Raw genomic sequence first — 19,984 nt, 5'->3', positions numbered from 1 at the left:
TAAAGTAATTTTATTTGTCGCCTTGCATCGTCCCTAGGGAGAATGGCTTTGACTGGGAGGGGGGTTGAGGTAAATACAACCTTTTTTTTTTTTTTTGAAGTTAAAAACCAGGGTGCAGTTGTATTGCAGCTCGAAACTACCACAGGCCTCTGCAAAGCAACTTCCACAAGACATCTCATCTGTTGCTAATCCTCCTTAGCCATCCAGGGTTGCGTTTGCTCCACCTCCTTAATACATGAGGAAAAAAAAAGCCTCATTAAAGAAAGCATAGAAGGAAAATGAAACAGGCCTTAAAATCCGTCTTTTAAAACAATGTTAAAGTATGGTATTAAGAGGAGGAAGGACTGTGCCTTGTACAATGAGAATTCGGAGGAGGGGGGATTGGAAGGTTTATTGCCATGTTTTGGGGGGGTTGGTTTTGTTTTGGAGGTTTTTTAGCAGTTCACGTGCGTGTTTGAGTATGTGGGCTGATGGAGTGGTTTTGCAATTTTCTTCCCCAGCTACAGTTCCCTGAAGTTGGGGGGGAGGAAGGAAGGCAAATGGTTTCAACTTCTGAATTCCTGCTCAGGCATTAATAAAAAAGTAAGAAATTAACTGACACTTGAACACAGATGTGGAATGGATTTCTCACAGGCAAAATATGAGGGAGTTAAGCAATTTTTTTCATCTGCTTCTAGTTTACAAAAAAAGAAAGAGAAAAATAATCATTTAGTTGTGTAGTAATGAAGTACATCTTGAGGTGTCAAGGCTTGTGCCTTTTGATTATAGATTTATCACCCAGTCAGGATACAGATTTGCCATTTAACCTTCCAGTCTCCAGTTCCAGATGATAGGCTTAAGACCCACAAAGAGGGGCCAGTCTGCATTGGGTTTTTTTTTTTTCCACATCATTCAGAAATTTTAGTGTTTTAAGGCAAAAGGTCATTAGCCAGACGACTGATTAGTGAGGACAGCTGATTAGTGCATGTTTTTTTGCTAAAGAAAGTGCTAGGGATAAAAGCTAATTTTATCCCTTCATTAGTTGGGCTAGCAGCAAAAGGGAATGTTCACTCATCAGGGTGCAGATCAAAGTATGTCTCGCACAACCTTAAGTCTCACCAACCTCCTTTTTAAAAAAAAAAAAAAAAAGCCTGATTGTTAATAAGGATGGAGGTATTATCAGAAAATGAACACTTGTTGTCCTTATAGTTTAGATCAGTATTTAGGGGAAAAGTTTGCAGTTGGGCTTTTGAGCTCTCTTCCAGTGTAGGCAGTCGGTTTCTGTACACCCTCCTCCTCCTCCTCCTCTCTCGCACAGCCCTGCACAAACCCTCTGGGGGAGTTACTCATCTTTCTGAGGAGGATGTGCCGCAGCACACCAGCAGCAGACTTCTCTGCCAGAGAGGCGTGAATGTGCAGAACAAACGACTGCTCACAAGCAGCAGTGCGTAGAAATACTAGCTTGTGGGTTGGAGACACCATTCGTAGCTTACGGTTTGTTAATGCAACCCCCAACTCTCACTTTAAAAAAAAAAAAAAAAAAAAATCTTATTGGGAAAGCAAAATAGCTTCTATAGCTTCTCTGTTTGTATGTGGTACAGCTGGTGAGAGATGAAATGTGTGACAAAAACAACCCCCAAACCTTATGTTGAATTTAATGGTGACGATTGCCATTTTGACCATCTGACCAGCTGCCAGCTCACCTCTTAAATCTAGTTCAAAGTGTTCCTGATACTAGTGAAGATTCAGACTGAAGAAAAAGGGCTCGCTGGTCAGAATGAGCCTGAGTGGTTTGCATTTAGTTTATTTAGTTTTATTGTATTGAATCTGCCTTTTGACAAGAGTTCTCAAGATTTAATGAAACTGCTGTGACCAGTAATGCTAGCTAGTTAGGATGTTTGGGCTACCAGAAAAACACTGGTGTCAGAAGTTGAGAGAAGAGCAGAAGTTATCCAGCATGTAACAGTAGAAAAACAGGAGAGGAGTTAATTTTAAATGAGCAACATGATCGTAAAGCAGAAGACTTAGTCAGAAAACATGAGATTGGCAGACCTGCTTCACTGCTGCTGTAGCTTGTTGTACACTTGTACTCACTGATTTATAAAATCCCTCAAGCTATTAATGTCATATAAGGAGCTGTCATGCTTTTATTTACCTTTAATAGATGTGATACAGAAGGACAACTAAAGAGACAAACGTCTACTTAGATTTAGAGGAAAGCAGACAGACTTACTGAAATTTTCATAGTAGTTGTATCATTTATATATGTAAGACATGCTTTCATCAAAGTGGTGACTATATTCAGGCTGACACTTAGAGTGGTCCATATGAAGAAGGCTGAATAATGTAAACATAGCCCAGTCCCACTGTGGCAACAGGTGAAGAACCAGCAAGGCTATCCTTCTCTTCCTTAGTTTCTTGCCAGTTTTGCTGGGCATATGGGTAGAAAATACTGTTTTAATTCAACATAGTTGGGTATGTAAACACTCACAGTAATTCCTTAGTTTCGCTGTGGTTGGAAAATATAGACTTTTCAAGATGCCTAATTTGTGCTTCTATTTATACCCACTTTGTATTTAAAAGTGTGGGCAGGCTTCCTGTAACGCAGGAAAAGGGAAAATAATTTTTTTGAAGAAGGACATCTGTGTATCTTTATGGCAAGAAAAGAGCATTTAAGTCAATTGTGTGTGGAACGCATGTCCCCTCCAGGAGCGGCAGTTATTAGAAACAACTTGAATGCTTTGCATTTCTACATGTAATCTGTGTGTCTCTGTGTATGTGCATTGTAGGATTTCTGTTGTTGTTATTTTTTTCCTAATTAAAATGACTGATGTCGTAAACGTTGGGAATAATAGTTACCATGTATGTGGAATAAATACCTCATTGAGGGGAATTTTGCTCTCTTGCAGAGTGTGGGTGGGGATAATGGTTGTGTTTCAAGTGGACCAGCTTTTCAAACAGCTGGGATGAAATATGCTATGGAGCTAGTGGCCCTTCTGCACTGCCAGAGAGCTCCTCAACCATTTAGCAACTGAGAACGAGAGAGCGGTCTCGTGCTCAGCCCACAGCCCTCTGTCCTCCAACAGATAAAAGGGAAAACACATAGGGCTAAACAAGAAAATTTGTTTTCTTTTTTTTGTTATGGATTTCTTAAGGATCATTTAAACAATGGTCACAAAGGCTGGTTGGGTTTTTTTAAACTTTTTAAAAACTTTTTAGGGCAGATGAAAAAACATGCTGGAGCTTCCTGTCATGCGTTGCACCTCAGTATTGAGGAGAGGAGGGTTACTGAGCTTAGTTGCAGTGGTTCTTAAATGGATTTAAAGCCCTGTGTTTCTCAAACACTGATTGCAGTTGTACTTGGAGCCCCTTGTTAATGTAAATTCTGTCTCTAGAGGTGGGGCTGAGGCAAGGGAGGTGGGGATAGCAACTTCCCTTTGTTACTCTCTTCCCCAATTTTAATTCCCACGCAGATTTATGGCAGTGCTAAGACTGCCTGTCTCACAAGTCATTCCTCATGGAAAAAATGAATCATTCCTGATGTAAACACTTTGATTTAAAACATACTGCTGGTATTCTTCCCTGGGTTTCACAGCTCATCTGAAAGAATTGTTAGTTCCTAATTAGTAAAGCCTGAAGAATTATCTTAAGTAAAAAGCTGTGACAGATCAGTTGGCTCTGATCTAAAAATTTGTATATACAGGAATGGCTCTGGCAGGATTCTTTTTGGTACATCCCTTCATCTCAAAGAGGGTGCACTGAATGTAGCTGAAAGCAGAAACTCAACTTTTTTTTTTTTTTCTTTTTCCTTAGTGGGGATTTATTCTGCTCGTTTTGAAGCTTCTGTATCTGGGGAAGCGGGAACTGCTTATTGCACATTTCATGGGATTAACCCTCCAAACGTATTGATTGCCCTCAGTTCCCACTGACTGTGCCTGGACTTGTGTTTTGTAAGGATGGGACCCCTCATAACTGCCTGGATTAGGTTACCCAGTGTTAGTGTCATCTCAAAATTGATTTGCAATGTGAACAAAAGACCACAGCAAGGAATATACAGTCCTGGTTCACTAGGTGCATTTGTTCATTATTTACTGCGTTTTAATTTCTATTGACAGGAATCCCCCTCCCTTCATCTCCCTATAGAAAAGGAAAAAGGGGGCAGGGGGTGGTGGTGGTGCGGAAATTAGATTCTGTTTCTGCAAATGCAAACTGGTAACTAGAAGCACTGCTTTAAAATGTAGTAATTAAAAAGCAATGACTTTTCACAGTAACATGGCTTGAACCGTGATGGCCAGCTATGTGTGGTGCACTGGACAGCAAGAGCAGTTCAGGTCACCACCAGCAGATGAGCTCATGGAAGGGCGTCTCCATTTGCTTTGCAGACGGAGGCGCCGGTGGCCTCCACTGTTCTCTCCCTGGCACGTTTTGGGACTCTGGAGGGACAATCGAGATGCTTTTGGATAGTCTCAAAGTAGGCACTTTTAGCTCACCTCTAGCTTCCCAGTGTCACTGGCTGGTAGGAGCCTGGGACAGCTTTTTGTAGAGTTTCCCCCCAGCCTTGTTGGAGAGCAGTAGGAGAGTGCCAGTGGGGAATCTTTGTAGAGACTTAGGGCTGGGGTCTTTAAAGACATTTATGGGCTTTTCAGTTTTGAAGTGAGTTTAGTCTCTTAAATACATCTGAAAATCTGAGCCCTACTTCATCTCTTTCTGCAGCATTTTGCAGGGGAGGGGCTTAAATGCTCTAGTAACAAAACTCTCCACTGACAGTGATTTATGGGGTGGGTTCCAAATCTTGTCAAGGAGGGGGAGTTGAAAAAAGTAAAATCTAAAGCTTTTAATACAACTCACAGGAAAAAAAACCTCTAGTATAAAAGTGAATGTCAGATTACTGGTGTTAGCTGAGCAACTGAAATGTTGGTCTTTAAGAAAATTACCATGTTTGCAAAAACTTTTTGGGGGGATAAAAATCCAAAATGTAGTAGTATTTTTCAGTAGCCTCCAACAAAAAATGTTACTGCTCCCAAAATCAAAGTTGGGGTCAGAGGCAACTTCAGTTTGAAATTTGGGAAGGTGCTGCAGACCTTGTAAGCTTAACAGCAGCTTATAAATGGAAATATATTCTCCAGGATGCCTCCCAAACCTCCCTGGTTGTTTTGGGGAAGTTGTTCTCACTGCAAGTACTCCTGCCCCTTTCTTTGGAGTCTTTCTGTGTAATAAGTGGGGTCTCTTGAGAGCCCTGGAGTTGCTCTCCCCTGAGAGCATGGTCCTCTCATTTCGAAGTAACAATTGCAGCCATAGATTCACAGCTAGAAGTAGCACAAAGAGACATCCTTTCTTCTACTGGATTTTTTCAGTCAGACAGGGTGCGGAACTGCCAATACTTGAAAGGCCTTGAAATGTGATGTTGCTGCGAAGCTGAAAGGTGATCTTCTAGTGGTTTTTTTTTTTGTTTTTTTTGCTTTGTTTTGTTTTTAAGTCTTCAAATATTGACTGTTTTCTTGTCATTATCAGTAGGATTAACTTCAGCTGGAAACTATAGGCAATCACATAGAAAGAAGTGATCCTGTTTGTGTGGAGGGTAGAATAGGATATTTATGAGGTCTCTTATGGCCTTGTAATTCTTTTGGACTTCAAAATTTTACAAATGTCCTAAGGATCACATTTAAAAAAAGAAAAAAATTATTTCTTTCTCTGTGGTACCTAAGAGAATTTATCTGCCAGGCACTACTGGGTATGGAGCCTTCTGAGAAGCAGATGAGTTCTGTTAGTATCTCCTTTTTTGGGTTGTTCAAGTGCATGTAAGATATGGGGTGAGGTGGTTTGTTTTTGTTTTGGGGTTTTTTTTTTTTTTTTCAGAATAGGAAAGATAAAGGCAGCGGATAAATGCAAAAAAACCTTACCTCTTTCACAGATTTGATTTGGTTTGTCAGCTAAAGCTTTTTTAGATGCTTTAGGGGATGTATTTGTTGTATATTGCCGTCATGGAAGGAGACAGAATACATTGCTTAAAGCCATAGAATCATAGTTAAGAACTCTGGAGAGAAAAAAAAAAAAAGCCAAGAAATAATATAATCCATCTCTTTAGCCTCAAGGCAGATCAGTTCTCCCTAAATCAGAAGAGAATAAAAAGCTTCTTCAAAGTTGCTGTGTCCCTTGAGACGTGGACATTTCTGTCTTTAAGAGCCTTGTGACAAGATCTGTAGTGGGTTTGGACTGATTTTGTGTCCCTACGTGGTAACTTCTATAGCATCAGCAGCTGGAAGGGTGCGTGTGTGTGTGTGGGGGGGTGGAATTTAGAAGCCATAAAAGTCTGAGTTGAAAAGTTTTGATAAAGTTTCCTCTTCCCTCCTAGAGATCCGCTAGCATGCAGGAGATATGGTACTCCCATTGCTGTGTTCTGAAAACAACCACCAAAGCCCCCTAAAAACCCCTACAGCCTGACGCATAGCTATTGTGCTCATTACTGACACTTCAGCAGGCAAGATCATTAGTTTTCTCTTTTTATTAGTTATCAGAGTGATCTTTGTGCTATTCTTGAGGCTGTGTGGTGCAAGGCGTTAGCTGAGTATGACAGGTATGTAGAGAAATAGTGGCCAAAGGAAGATAAGTATTGTTTGTTGCAAATTTTGAAGCATCCCATGGTGCCTGAGGTTGCTGTCCGTCAGTCAGCTTTTTATGAGTGCTTTACCCTGTAAGCATTTCTTGGCCAAGGGGTCACGGTTTGAAAAGCAGCTTCTTTGACTTGGCTGCTTAGAGCTTTAAAAAAGGTTAGCTGGAACTTAGCCTCACGCAGTTTTTGGTGTTAGATGTTATCTGTTAAGGAGTTTTGTGGCTGCGACAACTTGAATCTTCATGGCAAAGCATGGGGAACATGTGAACCAGGTGCTGGATCAGTGATCATGATTTTCATCAAGAACTGAAGCAGGTTCTCCTGAGCTGGTGAGTGCAAGCCATGTACTTAACCGCTGTGCAGCGCTTTACGCTGCCAGGGAAATGGTTCTCTTGCGTTGGTGGTTTTCCATCTGGTTGATGCGATAGAGGGAATGCAGTTGCCTGAGCAGAGGTTTCAAATGCCATTTTCATGCCTGGGAGGATCCTAGTTGGTCTGTGTCTTCCACCCTGGAAAGACAGATCTTCAGTACATCCTGTGTCATATCTGGTAACTCTGTATGAATGTCTCAGATGCCTTACGGGTCTGAGATGGCACAATGTATCTGTGTTTAGGCAGCTGAACCCATATCAGTGTTGTAACAGGGCATTTAAATTAGTGTGTCCAAATGTAGAAAATAAACATTTAAGTTCAGCTCTTTTTTTATCCCCTTGCCCACTCCCATTGTCCAACTCTTGTGAAGAAATCTGTGGCAATAATTGGATTGCAGAGTAACTAATGTTTACAGGGTGCTCCTCTTTCACGCTTCCCTTGTGTTAATTTTGTTGCATCCTGGCTGCTTGTCACCAAGATCTGGATCCTTCCTTACTGCTGCCCTTGGGGCCGGGGAATCCCAAACGTGTGGGTACTGAAGGAGGCTGTTGTGTTCCAGAGGATGCCTCCAGCCGGGCAGTGGGGGTAATGGCAGTGTGGGGGCACCATGAGCCCACTCTCCCTGTGGCAAGGACTCATCCAGGGAGCTTTTGAAAGGCAGCGTGGCTCCTGATGACAAGGTGCAATTTCAAGATAGTCCCATGGAATTCTCTCAGCACCAGCTTTGTCCTCCTCTTGCAGTCCAGTGTTGAACAGGCCTTTACTTTTAACACAGTTTAAATGCTTTGGTTGCTGAACCATTTTCAGGATCACTAGTGGATACAGCTTTATTCCTATTGATTGAGCTCAGTACTTAGGAGGAGAGCCTCTTAGCCATAGCCTCTGCTGCCTTTTATTCCCACCTAGCAACCCAATTAGCTTCCTCTTAGCCTGGCTCTTGGGTACTTTAGGCAGTACTCTCTAACCTCTTATTAAAACACTACTCAAATTACTTACAACTGGGGCTCTTGAGCCTGTTCAGTGGGTCACATCTGAGTTTGGAGATCATTTCAGGAACGCTTCCCCTTTCAGTCAGAGTTACACTGGCTATCTTTTTTCATTTGTGATCATATAACTTACTGCTGAGGCAGCAAATGCCAGTGTGGGGAACCGGTACTGTGCTAAGTATTGATGTATCGGTAGCTATGTTTTAAAGAGCATAGCTGCTGTATTGCTGTGTGGTCACTGGCATGTGTGGTGGCGTCGTGTACACAGCAGAAGAAATGGCAGTACCTGCATGGGAGTGTTTGTATATGAAGGTTTGTACACCATCTTCCTACTTCTCTTTAAAAGTAAGAGTAATCATTTAAAAAAAAAAGAAAAAAAGAGTAAAGGAATTACTTGTATTGTCTTTCAGGATTTGTCTTGTTGAGTTTTTGGAGTTCAGCACAGATAGCTCCCCAGATAATGGAATTGCTTTCTAATCTAAATTATGCTTGTTTCTGCTTGTTTCCTGCTTCACACTGAATAAGGTAGCAGAGAGGGTCTGCCATTGTTCATTCTGGTTTCCCTTTCACATTTCAGTGCTGCCCCGAGCCATCATTTTTTCCCAAACAGCCGAACGGCACTGATCCAGAGACCAATGAATTCAATGAATCAACAGCTGCTGACTTCAATGAACTTTGTGATAATCCCCAGTTGTCTTATATTCTACCCTTTCATCTTACCTGCTCCTTGTGCTACTTGTAATTTAAAATCATAATTCCCAAGGATCCATGTTACCATTTCACAAATGAAGAGCTGAACACTGTTATTCCTATATCTGCAATCCCCTGTTGAAGTAGCTTATGGTAACAAGCCAAAAGTAATGGCATATGACATACTTTGAAATAAATGGCTGATTATGGTAACAGCTGAGTGTAACACCGTACCAAATGCTGAAGCAAATAACTAATGAGGTAGAATGTGTTGAAACAAATTTCATTCCAGCATGTCACACTCCTTAGTGTAAAAAGGTACTGCATTTGATCTCTATGGTTTTTTTTTTTACCAGCCTGCCTACAGATACAACTGTTGAAAGCCTTCAGTTTTGGCCTTGACTCCTATTAGATGTTGTTGCTGAAATGAGATTGGGTTACTTGGGTGAATAAGGTTTGTTGGATCAAGGCCTTTGTTATGTATAAACAGTGGTTGCTCACTTTACCGGGATGGACCAGCATGGTACGGTGATAGGAAGCTTTTGGCACCAAAGCTATGTTTCATGCTGGACGATATTTGAGTTGGCATCAACACCTGTGATCTACAGTGCTTTTGACAATAAAATTGGTGCCAGACATCGAAAAACATTAATTGCTGCTATGATAGGAGTGGAATTATTTTCTTTTTCACTAGAAGGGAGAAGAGGCGCACTAGTCATATATCACTGGCCAATCATTAGGCTGCCCAGTACTTGGGATATTTGATTTGGAAAATCTGATGTATGGCCTGCTCATATATGCCCCTACTTTGCCTGGCACTGGCAGTGACCATGGTCTATGCTTATTTTCAGTCTTACAGGTTTTCAGGTTTTCTTGATTTGTCAACTTGAGTACAGAAAATTTTAACAAGATTATAGGCACATAAAGCCAACTGGAAGAAAACCCTTACAAATAAAGACCAAATGGCACATCTCTTGAAAGACAGTAGTTATTTTCTGTGTATATCACAGATTGAACACACATCCTACATTTAGTAATGCCTTCCATCCTCTGTGCATTATAAACCAGAAAGGCAGGTTGAGGACATGGGTGCTGTAGTGGTTCCTCCCATCGGTGTTAGTTTTGAGTGTCTATATCGCTCTGAAAAGGTGGTCTGTACAGGGAGGTTAAAGCATGCTGCACCTCTGCATCCTGGCCAGTCTCTCTCTCTGGGATATGTTGGTAGACAGCCTGTGGGAGTGTTCCCTGTGATGTGCTAATGTGGGGCTTGCCTGGGTATGCAGGGTCCTGGCTCGACCAGAGGGGTATAGGCCACTGGCTGCTGAGGCCATGCTTGAAGCCTGGCAGAGAACGAGGTTGACATGCCTTAGCTTAAGGGGGTGGCCTCTGGGTTGCCTTTAGGAAATGATGTAGACATGGATACTGCTTGTTAAGGCTACGCAAAGTATTGACGCAGCTCTCCAGGGAAGATGGTCATCTGAAACAGTGTACTCTGGCTGTTGAGAAGTGACTGTTGTATTTTCTTATGGGAGACTGGAGCTAGCCACACTGCTCTGTCGTCCTGAAGCACAATACCCTGTTGTGGGGATTGCCATACAGATGGGAAGAAGTCATCTTCAACTTTAAATTCCTTCTGAGCATGCCTCTAGGCGAGGTTAATTTGGCCACATGTGCCAATAGGTCTTGGCTCCAGAAAACGCTGTGGTCTGCTCAGTGTTTTCCATGCAAAGCCCCTTTTAATTAACATTCAGACCCCATATATCTGCTTGTTGTTTGCTGCAGTCTTTGCTTATCTGTGTGTAACAGTGAGAGATCGAGTGTCCATCTCAGCTGTTTGGTGCAGAATCTCACTATTTACATGGTTGGTTGAATTGTCCCAGCTGTGATTTCCGAGGAAACTTCAAAAGCAGAAGGTGCTTTCCCTTTCCTGCTTCCGTTCTGCTGTGTAATACTTCCATGAGCCCCACCTAATTGCAACTAATGACACCCTTTTATTTTGTCAGTGCAGGGAATGAAGAGGTGCTGCTGGCAAGGAATGAAGAGGTGCTGCTGGCAGACAATGTCTTTTACAGCCTAGCTATGCTTTGCTGCTTGTTCTTCAGGCAGTGCCGTGCACTTAGAAGAAAAGGACTTAAAAACTGGTCCAGAATTGATTGAGTGCAAGACTGGGAAACCAGAGGTGGGAGCTGTAGCAGTATTCCTTCTCAGCCCAGCCCTTTTAGGACCGTAATGACCTGTATATTGTAGTTATAGCTACCAGAATAAAATCTGATGACAGCCCCCGAACCTATCTTCAGCTCTCTGTAACTCTGGCTGATACCTACTGGAAGTACATGTCACCGAGGCAGCGGGAGCATGGCTGCCAGCCTACTGCTGTTTACAAACTGAAACCCTGACACATGACATTCACGATAAAGCCATATCCCTGTGTGTGAGCTGGGTATATACTTTATGTCAATGTACGCGTGTGTCTCAAGTAGCAGAGCTGCTATTTTATTCAAACGGGCCAACTCTTTGTTTTCATCTAGGATGAATTCGGCCCTGTTACAGTATGCTGGACATTGGTATTATAGGATATTTATGTGCAATATGGGGTGCATGCATACACTACGCTAATATGGTGTTTTCTCTGAGGCTTGTTGCTTCCTGGTTATTTTCCTGCTTATTTTTGTTATGTGATTTTTCATATACTTCTGTATTATGAACCTTTTTGTTTTTTAAGCTATCTCTGATATGCAGCTTTCATATCTTGGCTCCCAGCAACATTGAACCTCATTGTAAAGTCCCTTCGTGTAAAAGCCATCTAGTTATAACTCTCAAAAATAAGAGGCTTGTCTCCTGAGGACAGCTCCATATTGCGGGTGGAGCATAATCCTTAACATTGTTTTTTTGCTTTCAAATAGCTGGGGACAGTAAGTCAAGGAGTGAGAACTCCCTTTGTTTCATGTAGTGTGCGTTGCAGGGAAAGAATGTAACAGAGCAGAAAATGAAGAAAGACATAAAAGAATCTCAGCTCAAGGAGGTCAGATCCATCACAGGCTTAGTGTTGCCTTCAAAGATGCCTGGGACAGGTGGCAGTTCAAGACAATCAGAGGAGAAGCATCCGCTAGCACCGAGATAAGGGATTCTTGCAGAATCCTGCTATCTGGTCCCAGTTTGCTTTGATGTAACTCTGCTAGAGAAGACTTCTGGGAGCAGGCTACTGCTTCCCTCCGTGATAGGCTGCTGTTGTTCAGCCTTTTAAGGTCTCATTACAGTGGTCCTTGAGGATTAATCCTCTTTAAGGTTTACATGGGAATGGTTTTGTCTGAAGGCCCAGCCAGGGACCTTGGTACCACCTGTACAAAGCATTATTGCATTCTTTCATTCTATTTTTTTTAAGTGGCTCATATTTAACAGTATTTGACAGAAAGTAAAACCAAACATCTTGCCTTTTTTTGCTTCCCTCTTTGGCTATTACTGAGTTTTTGTTGAGCACAGCTTGAGCAGTCCTTTGCAGACACTGAACCATTAGCAGTAAATTGTACGCTTCCGGTTATTCTACTTAGCCTGCTGGTTTTGGCAGTCCTCCTTTTTCTTTTCTTCTCTTGCGCCCACCCCCCCTTTTTCCTTTTTAAAGGAGGGGAGTGATGATGTTTGGCTTCAGAATTGGAAATCATCCCATCGGCGGTTTATTCCCGTGCCTACACTAGTGGATTTTGCATTCATGCCATTCTGCTCAGGAAGGAGGGTTCAAGATATGGGAATGTTGTACATTATCAGCATTAATTTATTAAAAAGATGCATCTGCACTTATAAGGGTTTGTTTATGAAAAACATTCACCTCTTTCTTCAAGGGGCAAAGCCTGCTCTCAGTTGAAACAGCAGCAGGCAAAGTGCAGCAATGACGCATGCAGGAATCATAGCCTGGGTTTGGTGGCGCAATAGGAAGCAGGTACCTTCCAGCTCCTTGATATATTCTATTATTGGTACTGTTTCTGTGTAACTCTATTATAGATCTATGTCTTGGAGATGGAAAAAAGGCAAGCAGCCTTGATTCCAAAGAAAGGAACATTACTCTGAACTGATTTTTTTTTTCTTCAGTGTCTTTCATTATTTCCCTAATTGAACAAAGCGTTGCAAAGCCATTTTGATACTGTAACTTTAAGATGGTCCTTGAGGTAAAAGTAAGACAAAGGTTCATGTTGGATAAGTGGAAAAAACAGTATCAGTGACCCTGACAGGTAAAAGTAAACTTACTGCTAAACTGAACAGCGTAAGGGACTCATATCTGTCTGGCAGTAGATGTCTTTAAGTTTAGCTGTTCTGAACCCGTATTAAGCAGCTTGATGGCCCTAATTTAAATTACTATGAAAGGTGATAATGTGTTTGCTTGTTTTTTTAAAAAAAAACAAAACAAAAGCCAGCATATTTCTACTTAGAAAACTCAGCAATAGCTCCGAGTTGAATTCTTTTGGGGTAACTTAATGAGTTGTGCATTATTGCCCACAGAGTACCTTGTCATTTGTTACGTAGTGATTTTACTTTTACAAGAAAAAGCAAGCAAAAGAGTGCCTTCACAAGCCTTCTGGGTTGTTTCTCAAGTGTTCTGTTTGGAAGTTATGTGGTATGTTGAAAAGTGCTCGTAATGTATGTATAGCAGATTAGTTTTCTTTATATATAAAGTATTATAGAAACCCCGTAGCTAATGCTGGCTATATAAAACTGTATGGTGCCATTATTACCATAAATATGCCTGTGACCTTCCTACATTCTTACGTTTCCAAACTGCACATAACTTAAGAGTAATGCACATATGTAATTTTTACTGTATTTGTGAAGAACGTTAAATTCTGCCCATGTGAATTTTTTCCCTAATAGCTAATTCTGAGAGGCTGGGAGGATGGGAGAAGCAGAAACTAAGGGAAAAAAGATTAACTAAAATAAAGGTAATAAAATATGTCATGATGTGAGGTGCTGTAGATCCCTTCAAGAAGACCTGTCTTCTGAAGAAATACAGGCAAATTCTTGGCAGCTGAACTTTATACAAACAGACACACCTGTCTGATTTATATATACACATGCAATCAAGTGCTCTAGCCATAGTCTTGATACATATGTTGAATATATATATAAATAGAATAATCTATACTTACTGTCTCTCAGACACAAATAGTTTGAATAACGTGATGTTAAATTTATGTCCTTTTCTTTAATTTCATGTTAGAGCTAGTTGTCAGCAATTCAGACTTCTATAGAACTATTCTGAAGATTGCTGTTACATTTCTGACTTCATAAAAAATATGGGGAATGTGAGATATTTTTTTTTTCCATCTGATGACAAATGCATGAAAATTGCCAGGGCTAAGTATTTAATTGAATTTAATGGCTGTTTGTGTAATTTCAATATAAGGTGCCGTCCTTGAAGCATCTTTTCAAACCAAAAGTCAACATTGCAGTTTAGCAACGGTTCATAATACAGCACATGGTTGTTAAGTGTGTTTCAGGTGGAAAAATGTGCTCGGCTACACCAAGCCAAATTGTGACCTCTTCTGTAAACGGCCCTGGTTCCTTTCCTCTTTCATCCTAAATGCAAGTTGGCTGGATGGGACAAAGGGGAGGTGCTGACTTCAAACAGCTTGATGGGACTGTGATGTTGCGGTCCCAGGATTCAGCTGCGCAGTCTGCAGCGAGGCGAGAAATGGATAGAGTTGCCTTCTGGGCCCTGGGGCTCACTCCTGGGCTTGTCCTTCACCCAGGGTCTAAAAAGTAATGTCCCGTGGAGACAGGGAAATAAAATGGCCAGCTCTTGCACTGTTTGTACCTAAACCATGGTAACTAATATTTGTTTTCTAAATAACAAAAGTACCTAGGAATCAGTAGGGGTCAGCCATCTGGGAGTTTAAACCGTAAAGTTCAGCCATTCTTTCTTTGTGGGAGGAAAACAATATATGAAAATGAAAACCTGGGTGTTTTGGTTTTTTTGCTGTGACATAAACCAAAAATATGGTACTTGATTTTGCTCAATAGAAGAACAAGCATGGAAAACATAACTCCTGAAAAAGAAGTTTCCAGAAACTTATAAATCGGCTAAAAATAGGGTCTTGTAAGTCCTTACATAAATCTACTACAGCAGGTATTATCCAAACCTCTCTCTATATGTGTATAAATATACAGATTTGTGTGTATATATACTTGTATTACATATATTAAAAATTTCTTTGCAGCTTTGGGGCTTTATACATCTCATGAGTCTAAAATTTTTCAATGGTAGTAAAATCCGTGTTTTGTATTAGTAGCAGTAGAATCTTACCTTTTTTTTTATTAGGAAGGAACAAAATTGTAACTGAAAGTGATCTCAGACTAACAAGTGTGGAATAGACTAGGAGCTGTTCAAAGTCTGACGGTTACACCAGATTGCCTTTATTTGCATTTAGAAAATACTTTCCAATCTGAAACCGACAAAAGGCAATACAATAGAAGTGTATGTGTATTAAGTATTTATATACATACATGCCATGCAGCTGCTGAATGCTGTTGTTAGCATGTATAAATTCCTTTTAGAAGTGGCCATAGTAATTGTACACGCTAGCCCTGCAAGAGGGAACATATACTCAAAAAGTCTATTAAATGCTACGTGATCTGTGAGAACTGTAGGAATTCACCTTAGTTAAATTGTTTCAGTGAATTTTAGTTGCCAGACGTTGTGATAAACGCTTAGTATAGATTCAAATCATACTAACAAAGAGTTTGATTAGGAAAAAAAAGCTGGATGGATTTCCAGATTGTCTTCCTTCAGAGCTCTTTAGGGTCTCCTTGTGCACAACTTACTTCGGTCGTCTTTTTCCATCAAGGTCATCCAAAATTTTCTCCTTTTCTGTGATTTCTTGTGCACATTCCCTTACCTTCCAGACTTAGTTTCATCCATGCTTGAATATGCACAGGACCATCCATTTTCCCAATCTCTCTCTGTACTTTCTTCCTGGCCCCTGTCTCCCACATGGGATTTACTTGCCTGTCTTCCATTCATACTGTAAGAAGAGAAAATCTTCAAAAGTTAGGTTATTTCTGTGCACTCTGTCCTGTTAGATTCTGTCCTGAGCTTGCATGTCCTGCAACGTTTTCCATCTTGGGAAAGGCAGTTTAAGTGTACCTGTAAGGTATAGCAAGGGTCTGAATACTGGGTGGTAGAGCAGAATCTAAATGTCATTCAAGCAGCTCTGATGGGGTTTGGGCACTCAACAGATGTCAGCTCAGTTCCCCAGTATCTATCTGAGCACTGGCTGCGGCTTTGGAAGAACATACAGGTCTTGGACATAAGGTGGCAAAGAGGGGTTTTCCTGGGTCTGGGTGGTACAGTATGAAACAGTGGGATCTGGCCTTGACTCCGCAGGTAGTTAAAGCTCATTCAGCAAAGCAGAGGGTCTCATCCTGTGAAGCACACAAAATGATTTTGGACTTGTTAGGGATGAAACCCCTCCCCACCCAAAACAGCTGAAAGTTTTTATAATAGTCTAAAAACAAGAACGCAGATGAAGTACTTCTAAAAATAGCACAAAGTGATTCCTTTTTGATATTTTGGTCTGTTGTGTGTTTTCTTGTTTCTTGGTACATACCCTGTTTTTTACAAGGTGTAATTTCTTGGGGAAAAAAGGAAAGTAAATCTTTCCATCTGCTCAAGGAAGCAGTTTTCTAAGATACTAAAGGACTTGTTAAACATGATTCCTCATAAATAAAGTCAATATAGAGCAGCTCGTAGTGGAGAATGTTTTCATCATTGACCCACATTATATTTTCAAAAAATGAAACAAAACTCCAGGGGTTGATTAAGAGGGGCCCCATGTCATGTGTTCTGTGTGAAGTGCTATTTTTCTCTCAAAGCAGTATGCACAGACCCACTTCCCATTTGTAGCAACTGACAAGCACAGAGATTGAGATTTGTTGGAGATCTCCAAGGAAGTCTGTTGGCAAAGCCACAAGTAAAAATCTTTGTCTGATATGCTAAGCCCATGCCTTACTAATTAACCAGAAAGACTTACAAAGTGGATTCAAATCTCTGTTCCTAGCCTGGTTTTCAATTTGGGTAACTTTTTTTTTTTTTTAACCCTTCATTTTATAGATGCTCTTTCAAAGTTGGCCACAAGTTTTTCATATGAAGCAGTTTAAGAACTGAGATTGGGTCAGTAATTTGATAGTTAATTACTGTTTAAGCTGTAAACATTGCATCAAGAACCATGCTGAGTCAAACTACAGCTTGATGGAGCAATGTAAATAAATTGCTGGATTTTCAGAAGTGCTGAGCATCAGAGTTTTTTTGGAAGCTCTTGGGTGCTTGATAATTTGAAAATGAAGAGTATTTTCCCTAACTTGATGAGGTTAATAGGATTTATACTCTGAATTCCTGGTAATGGGACTATTTCTGAAGATCCCACTCTTAAAGCCTAATTTAGAGTTCTGATTTCAGAAATCTTGGCCCTAACTTCTAGTTTTGAATTTGGATATATTCTTTGTGTGTATTTTGCCAGCAACCAAGGTGAAAATAGGCTGTGCTGTATTGCATGTGGTTAATTTCACTCCGTAATGAAAGTGCAGGTGTTGTCAGGTGTGCAGTGAATGTGGCAGTCTCAGAGGAGCAATTATCAGCCTGGCCAACTCTGTTCACACTTAAATTTTTACATGATGGACCCATTTTTTTCCCCCACTTACTGAAAGAGGTTTGGTTTTTTTTTTTTTAAAAAAAAACCCCAAATACTCTAAGCTTATTGTCATAGTGCAGTATTTACTCATTTCCGTGTATTCCCCAAACTGCAGATTGTTACAAAAAGCCTCTTAAAGTTGAGCATCTGCTTAATTGTTGTCCTTAATAAAGGGCTTCCATGCAAAAAGGCTGAAACTTTAGGTACCCCTGCAGAGGTAGAAAAGGAACTTGGATGGAGAGGGTACTGCAGGGACCTCATGGGGAAACTCCCAAAAGAAAACACTCATTTTAACAGCCAGTTACAGTTGCTAAGTGACAATGGTGGAGTTAACCTGTCTCATGGTTTATACAGTCCCAGCACTTATAAATGTGAAAATTAATAGTTAAGGCTGTCATAAATCTTACACTAACCACATGGTAAATAAGCACATTATTCTTATCAACTTTAAACTACATTAACTCAACCCCAAGTAATTACTGGTTGAAATTTGCATTTTGGAGTAGAAGGAGACAGACTACATTTTGACTATTGGTTTGAAAACCCCAAGCAGTGCTCTTGTAGATCTAATGTCAAAATACTAAGGACTACACAAAAATCTTGCATGAAAGCAGTAAAACCAGTGTGCTATGCTACGTATTTATTAATGATATATTCCTTAAAAGTCCAAGTACAAGTCACTAGCTATACATTAAATTTTTACCAAAAGTCTGCGTTATTGACACTTCCTTTTGAACTCTGTGTACAGGATCGTACAGGAAAATCTTTTTTGGACATTGTAAGTACTATACAGGAATATTTGTTTACAAATAAACTTATGAAACACAGAAGATAGATACCCTCTTAAAACACAACCGTTTGATAATGTAATATAATACAATTGTAAAATTGTCTCCATTTAGTCTGTGATGCTGTAGGTTCAGGTATGTGGGGAAACACATGCCCTCTTACCTGGTGAGGATATTGAGGACAGTCTCAAATTTATGTTTACAGCCACTCGTTTCTTTGCTTTTAAATTGCCAGGGTTTTGGAAGTGATGTGTTACCTAGGTACGCTTCTGTCACCTCACAATATTAAATAGACTTTTGAAACAAACCGTATTTGGCATAGCCAATTTTGGACCATCACTGGATATCACTGAATCAATTTGGATATCCCAGGTATTCTCCAAAATCAGATATTGCTATGACTTCTCCAAGTGTACCCTTTGTTAGGAAACCTTTGAAAAGCAAATGGCTGCCGAAGTGACTTAAGTTTAGCTCAAACTTGAGCTTTGACAAAACTTTTAGAGAAGTAAATACTATGAAGGAAGATCCTGCTCTTCCAAAAAACCCACCTGTGTTGCAGTTAAGTGGGGGTCCCACCATGACCAGTAAATGCATTGATCTTTAGTGCATGTTCCTGTGCGCTGAATGAAATGATCTTCAAAGTAGCTAGTGCTCCAGCCCGCTCAGGCTTTACTGGTGCTGCCTAAACCAACACTTCAAACCACAGCAGTCATTAAACTGAATGTGGTTGCAAAACGTGTGCCTGCAGAGTGTGTAGGGACTAATGAAATACGTGGGTATTTCTATATGTAGCAGGAAACACAAAAGGTAGGTAATGGTAGGGTTGAGTATCTCACAGTTACTTTCCAGAGGTGATGGTTAGTGAAGATACATAATCTCCACAAGATTTTTGCTCTTGATAAATAGAGCAGGTGGGAATACTGTATTTCCTGCCTGGTCATTGGCAGCAATTACAATATTATATTTCATTACAGAGATAGCATTTGTGTACATTATAACCTCCATAAACAGCAGGCATCAATCAATGATCCTGATTTTCTTGCCTCCTTTCATTAGCACTCTTGCTCTGAAAAAATAAAGGAAAAAAACCAAAACAAACCTTCATTACAACCTTGCAAGAAGAGACTGGGAAGGGTATAATGAGCAGTACTGTGCTGATATGTTTTAATAAATATTAGTTTACTGCATACCACAACAGAGAGCAAATACATGCAATTACTTGCAAATTTCTTCAGTGTTTGTACTTATAAATCTCTGCCTAAATCTTCCCAGCTGGGAGTTAGGCTGGTCTTTCTGCTGTGGAAGCAGGGCTTTGTTCTCATGTTCAGCTTCGGCTCAGTCTGGAATAATTCAGAAACGTATTAGATAGATTGCTGCTCCCAAAAGGCATAATGAAATAACCTTCACTCCCAGCCTTAGGGAAATAAGCACACAATCAGGGTTTGGGCAGATTTCTCGATTAAACAAAGAACTAACTGTGCACAAATTGCTCCATAACAATTTGTAGAGAGTCCACTTTATAAATTTCTTGCAGATGTAAAGCTGATATTTTTTAATCAGAATGGCAGGGCTGTTAAAGTTGAAATGTCTTCAACATTTTCCCTTTGCTCCATAATTAGTATCAGAAATATTTAGATTTAAAATGGAATTGGTAACACATCCTGGGCTATTTTTGATTTGTTTTGGGGAGTCAGTGAAATGCAATGTCAAACCCAAGCTAAAAATCTCCATTTAATACATACAGTGAACTTAATCCATCTGGAATAGATTCAGGATAACTTGGTGCTGTCAATTTTTATTTTGTTTAATTTCATATGGTGTTCAGCAAAGGAATGAAAAGTTATTGCACTTAATGTTGTTGTGACTTAAGGTGTTCTACGGTCA

At 40.4% G+C, this 19,984-nt stretch overlaps 1 protein-coding gene across 3 annotated transcripts in view; it reads left to right on the top strand.

Annotated features, from left to right (window-relative positions):
* GLI3 (GLI family zinc finger 3) overlaps positions 1–19,984 on the top strand; it is a 213,953-nt gene that overhangs the window by 67,694 nt on the left and 126,275 nt on the right. The gene's annotated exons all lie outside the window — the stretch shown is intronic.

This window comes from Larus michahellis, chromosome 2 (genome assembly GCF_964199755.1).
Source record: "Larus michahellis chromosome 2, bLarMic1.1, whole genome shotgun sequence".
Lineage (NCBI taxonomy): Eukaryota > Metazoa > Chordata > Aves > Charadriiformes > Laridae > Larus > Larus michahellis.
The sequence above is the reverse complement of the archived record's forward strand: the minus strand, read 5'-3'. Positions and strand labels throughout refer to the sequence as shown.